Genomic DNA, 6,770 nt, shown 5'->3' with positions numbered 1-6,770 from the left:
TCCCGCGTCAGCATTTATTCAAAAGTTAATAACGCTCAACATTCAAAAAGTAAATAAAGATTTCCCACTTGTATTAGTAGGCTTAGGCTATTTAAATGCAGGGATAGAATATGTTAATACAGTATTTATTAACGCATTTTAGACGAACAAAAACAGGTAGGCTAAGCCAAAGACTGAGGCTACAATATCCATAAATAAATGTTCACAAATACCCATGAAAGTAAAACTGAAACCTTTAGTAAGTAAAACTGAAAATTACAAAGGTTTAATTGGCATCTTTATTTCAAACGACCCAACCGACCGCGACCCGAATATCATTAAAAATATTTTTGGATGACTCGTAACCGCGGGTGACCGCTGTTGGGTACGGGTCACGCACACTAACCTCAGCCGAACAAAATTATCACCTACACAGCGGGAAGCTGGAATTTCTCACGTTGAAGTGGGCGATATGTGAGATGTTCCGTGACTACTTATTCTACGCCCCACATTTCACAGTCTTCACGGACAATAATCCCCTCACATACATTCTTAGTACTGCCAAACTCAACGCAGTGGGTCACCGGTGGGTGGGGAAACTGGCCGATTTCAACTTTGACATCAAATACCGGCCAGGCAAAACCAACATTGATGCCGACACCTTATCACGCTGCCCCCTGGACATTGACACTTTCATGGCTGGGTGTTCGGAAAAGATATCGGAGGAAGCAGTATGTGCTGTATGGGAAGGAAGCCGGAGAGCACAACAAGGAGATGTGGCCTGGGTGGCAGCCCTCAACTTAACATCCCACTGCCAACCTCAAGTTGAGCCTCTGCTGAAAGGCAGTCATGATGAGCTTGTGAGGGAACAAAAAAAAGACCCCGCTATTGGGAAAGTGATGGCATTGAAGGAAAGCGACACACCACTAACAGAGGATGACAAAGAGAGAATGGACACATACACAAGGAGGCTGTTAAGAGAGTGGAACAGATTACACATAGAGAATGACCTTCTCTACAGGAAGAGTGCAGGTCGTCAACAACTGGTCCTGCCTGCCACCTACAAACAAACAGTACTCACCCAGCTGCACAACATGTGCCACGTTGGTGTTGAAAACGTTCTGAGCCTAGCGAGGGAGCGATTCTACTGGCCTTTCATGAAAAGAGAGATAGAGGAGTATGTGACCAGGAAGTGCTCTTGCATTAAACAAAAGAAGACAGCCACACATGAAAGAGCACCAATGGGAAGTATTACATCAAATTTGCCCCTTGAGTTGGTGTGCATCGATTTCCTTCACCTGGAAGCCTGCAGAGGTGGATACGAGTATATACTGGTAGTGGTTGATCACTTTACCAGATTTGCGCAAGCCTACCCCACCAGAAACAAGGCTGGTAAGACGGCTGCTGACAGGCTGTTCAATGATTTCATTCCCAGATTTGGATACCCGGCCAAACTACACCATGACCAGGATAGAGAGTTTGAGAATGAACTCTTCAGAACTCTCAGGCAATTAGCTGGTGTTGCCCACTCGAGAACCTCCCCTATCACCCCCAGGGCAATCCCGCGGAAAGATTCAACGCACGCTATTGCAGATGCTCCGCACCTTGGGAGAGAAAGAGAAGGAGAGTTGGAAAGACCACCTACCCCATGTACTCCAGGCATATAATTGTACAAGACACGAGGTCACAGGTTTTTCACCATACTATTTGTTGTACGGCTGTCATCCTCGCCTACCAGTGGACATCCTCTTCAGCCTCCTAACAGATGAGGAAGCTGAAACGAAGGGGCAAAAGGGATATGCTGAGAAATGGGCAGGAAAAATGGTGGAGGCATACAGAATAGCAGACGCAAACAGCCGACAGTCCAGCTCCAAAGGGAAGACATACTATGATAAACGGAGCAGAGGTGTGGTTCTTCAGCCTGGGGACAGAGTCCTTGTACGCAATCTCAGTGAACGAGGGGGCCCTGGAAAGCTTAGACCGTATACTGGGAGCAGCTTATCTACATTGTGAGAGAACAGGTTGGAGATAATCCTGTCTACAAAGTAAGCCCGGAGGTGGGAGGCCAACCAGTTCGCACTTTATACGGGAACCTCCTTTTGCAAGTCAACGACCTACCTGTAGAGCCTCTTCCGAACCCGACTACCAACACCGCTGAGTCGCAGAAGAGAAAGAAGAGAGCTTCAGAGATCCCGAAACCCACGCACGAGACACAGGACCCAGATATAAGTGACTCTGAGGAAGAGGAAGGCGTGCCTCGTTACTGGTTGCGAATACCGATGGAGAAACCAAGAGCTGGAAGTTACTCACCTGTGCCTCATGTTACTCCTGACTTCCAAAACAGATCTGAACAGAATGAGACCCACCTGGGTGAAACGATTCAGGCAGAAACTGAACAGGACAGGGAGAGTGTTAGAGACGAGGAACAGGGGGCATCCAGTGAGGACGAACATGGCATGGAGCAGCTGCAACCTGCAACCGTTCAAGAGGAACTGCATGCTGTCCATCAAGAGAACAATGTCCCCACACCACAACCTGAACCTCAGATCCCACTGAGACAGTCCACGAGAGAAAGACGACCAAGTTATGTGTTTACTTACCCGTCCCTGGGTCAACCCGCTTATCACCCACGGCCCACTGTGAGTGCAGTTGGAATCCAGCCATTACAGTATACTTACCAGTGTCCCGGTACACCATACCTCCACCACTTCCAGCCCATCGCCCCATGCCCTTACCTACCTGTTATGTACCCAGCTCACTGTGGATGAGACACCATGAAAGACAATTACATACATTCTATACTCACCAGATGAGATCTGGCACACACACACTTTGATGAGACGCCATAAAAGACAATTACATACATTCTATACTCACCAGATGAGATCTGGCACACACACTTTACAGGACATATAGGATACACTAATTTAGAGTTAGAATGTGTTATGAAAAAAAAAAAAAAAATGTGAATGTTCAGAGTGAAATTGTGTCAGGAGCCACTTTTATTTGTTGGGGAGTGTGTGATACACCTTTATGTGATAACACAATTTAGAGTTTATATGTGAAATGCAGCATTTATTAAAATTGCAACCTTCATTGTGTAGGACAATATTAATGTAGGGGGGAACCAAAGAAAGCGGAACCAAAGTGCGGGCATCGTTACCTAGGTGACGGACGTCTTCATCTTCTCTCATACAGAGATTTGTATATGAAGATGGCGGTTCGCTCTTTCACTCACTGATTAAATGATTCTGTTTTCCAGGTTTGTACTCTGTAAAAACTATGACAAGAACTGTTTCCTCCTGACGTGTATGTGATGTAGTGAAACTGTGATGAGTTGGGTATGGAATTTTTGATGTGTGAAGCCGAGTTAAAGAGCCGCGTTTATAATCGCGGGAAAAAGGTTTTGTAACAATGGTGTTAGCGGCTGTATAGCAGATGTGTATTGTGGCTGAATGTGTAAATCAGTGTACTGGTGTCCTCACTCCCTGGTAATGCTTATTTCGTGTTTTAGGGTATCCTGACAGGTTATAAATTATAGTAAATCTTAAATGAAGAGGGTATGTTGTTTAACCCCTTTACGTTCAAGGATCGGCGACAGCCTCACGTGTGACATTGTTTACATTGATCGCTTGTTTACAATACATTTTATCAAGTAAAATGATCAAGTTGAGTGAAATTTATCAAGTTGTGTGAAAGATACAAGAATGCTGATTCAACCTGTACAAGCATTATACAATCAAGATAACTTTATAGTAGTTTTTTGTTATTCTGTATGACCATGAACAATTTCCTAAGACAACAAAAGGGAGGGGGCGTCCTTACCTTTTTGTGTCGTGGAACTGTAATGTTTGGCAGTATAATGGTGACATCGACGTTTTTTCCATGGGAAGAGTCCAATACACGATTTCCATAGTAAATATTTGTCCAAAAGCATGCAAACTGGTATAAAAATCGATATAACTTCTATTGATTACATCCTGTAAGTGCTATTCACGGGTGCGCTGTCATGTTTATTCGACGAACTGTCCACATCTAGCGCTTTATTCAATGAAATATAACTTATCACTGTATTTAGTAGAGTGTCTGTAAATGAATGAGAACAGCCCAGAAGATGTCCGATGAAAACTGGACACATATACATGTATAAAAAAAAAGTGGACAGGCGCTTTCAGTGACGTGTGATTACGCACAGGCAAACATAAGTGGGAAAAAAGTAAAAAGACAGCAATGGCAAACTATTGTGTTGACATGTAACGTTAGCCTATGCAATAACGATTATGCCAATGTGTTGATTTGCATAATCTCGCGTGTAATACATTGTTGTTTAGTGTGCGTAACAATCTGCTTCCAGGAAAAATAGCCCGCTGGCGTGACGCAAATATAGGAGACACAACTGCTGGCCACTAGCACTCGCACTGCTAGCATAATCTCGCGTGTAATACGTTCGTCAGCCATGGATCAGCGTCGTGCACAGAAGTTGTTTTCTCCTGTTTCTGCATTGGAAGAACTTATGCGAAGCAGTGATGAAGAAAATGTGGATTATTCGGAGGAGAGTGCTGTATCTAGCATCTTGATTGCAGTCTTGGTCATTAGCTGCTGGTGTAAATGTTCAGTAAGGGTAACAATAGAGTGGGTATGATGGTAAATTGCTTTGTGTAAATGATCCTTTGCATTTGAATAGAAAAATAGTAAACTGATTGTAACACAGTTCGTAAATACGGGAAGAAGGAGGCGGGAACCGGCGAACGTTCAAACAAAGTTTTAACCCTTTCGCACGTAAGTTTTAAATATTCTGGCTGACCCCCCAGCGTGAGTTTTTTTAAGCGACCGTTATTTAGAACGTATCACTTTATGGTTTCCATGGTGACGCGTCATTGCTTGTTATGTGACACACCGCAGCACTGTATGAATGATATAATCTGCTTTCATTTAATTTTTCCTTTGTTATTCAAAATATTCACAAATTTGTTGACTATAGCATGAAATATCTAATATTCCGATTGACAAATATGTGCAAGTGGATGTGTTTTGCAGTTTAAACACCTTTATAACGATCATGTTAGTTGAGCCATATGCGCGATGGGCGCCGCCATGTTAGTTTGCGCCGCACAGAGAATCGGATCTGTTGGATTTACAACCCGTGAATTTATCCACTTTTCCCGAAATACATGAAAGTAAGTGAGTCGGTGAACTGGGGAAGAACAGAGTAAGCTTTAAAGTTACTTTTACAATGTGTATCTAATATGAATAAAACGTGTTGTCTAATTATAATGGAAAGGGTTGTTATTTCCGCTTCTATAGACACCATTGTGTATTTTACAAACTCTAAATATATTGTTTTGTTAGTACTCGTGTGTATTTAAATGTCTGAAATCTACAATAAACATTATTTGGTTGAAAACACTGCATATATGTAATATATGAAAAGCGCTGCACGCGTCCGTCTCTGGTTTAGCGCCAGCCAAAGCGCGCACGCACATTTGAATTTGGCAGTTGATCACGCGATGCACTGAACGTTCTAATCACACCGGTGTGATCGTACGCTCCTGGGGCCAGACAAGACTGATCACACCGGTGTGATCGTACGTGTTAAAGGGTTAATACCAAAATAAACAAAGAACAAAATGAAAGTAATGCCGGCAGACCCTCGCGGACATCTGCCGGCCACACAAACATAATAAAACATAATAAAGTCCAGGCCTGGTCCTCTCTCGTCCTTCACTGTCGTCGCTCCACCTTTTATGCTCCCGGAGCTCCTCCGTGAGAGACTCAGGGCCGGTGCGCCTCCCAGGTGATGCTCGTTATCACTTGCGTCACCGGCCTTGCGCCGTTCCCTCACGGCTCTCGCCCGCCCTGGTCGCCACATACCCCCATCGCCCCTCGCAGGCCTGTCTCGGCGGCCGCAGCACCTGGGGGTAAGGACAGACGAGACGAGAGAAAGGAGACGGAAGCAAGGGGAGCGACAGGACGAGAGAGGGGAGAGAGGAAAAAGAAAGAAAAAAAATTCTGGGTCCGGTTCCCAGACACACTGCCGCTCGGTCCTCAGCCTGCCGAGAGGCTTTTCCTCGCGGTGCCATGCGATGGCACTGGACGCTCGGTGGACGGCCCGATCCTCGACCGCCTCCTGGCGGCCGGCGATGGCTCCTCCGGCTGAGGGCAGCCGGCAGCGAGTCCCCCGTCCCCTGCTCCTCCCCTTCATGGCGGACGGCAGCGACTCCTCCGCTCCCTCCTGGACGGCAGCCACCCCACCTCGTCCCAGGAGCACGGCATCCGGGTCTCCGTCCCACCTGTCACTATGCTCCAGCACCACCGCCTCGGGCAGCCTCTCGCGGTCTTCACACTCCTGCGCTGCCCGAACTCCGCAGCACCGCGATCCCCCTCAGCAGCGAGGGCTCTCCAACAGCATGTCCCTCCTTCCTCCCGGGTTTCGGCACCAATGTAACACATTTCGTAAATACGGGAAGAAGGAGGCGGGAACAGGCGAACGTTCAAACAAAGTTTTAATACCAAAATAAACAAAGAACAAAACGAAAGTAATGCCGGCAGACCCTCGCGGACGTCTGCCGGCCACACAAAACATAATAAAACATAACATAAAGTCCAGGCCTGGTCCTCTCTCGTCCTTCACTGTCGTCGCTCCTCCTTTTATGCTCCCGGAGCTCCTCCGTGAGAGACTCAAGGCCGGTGCGCCTCCCAGGTGATGCTCGTTATCACTTGCGTCACCGGCCTTGCGCCGTTCCCTCACGGCTCTCGCCCGCCCTGGTCGCCACACTGATGTAAATCTGCCA

This window comes from Megalobrama amblycephala, linkage group LG19 (assembly GCF_018812025.1).
Source record: "Megalobrama amblycephala isolate DHTTF-2021 linkage group LG19, ASM1881202v1, whole genome shotgun sequence".
Lineage (NCBI taxonomy): Eukaryota > Metazoa > Chordata > Actinopteri > Cypriniformes > Xenocyprididae > Megalobrama > Megalobrama amblycephala.
The sequence above is the reverse complement of the archived record's forward strand: the minus strand, read 5'-3'. Positions refer to the sequence as shown.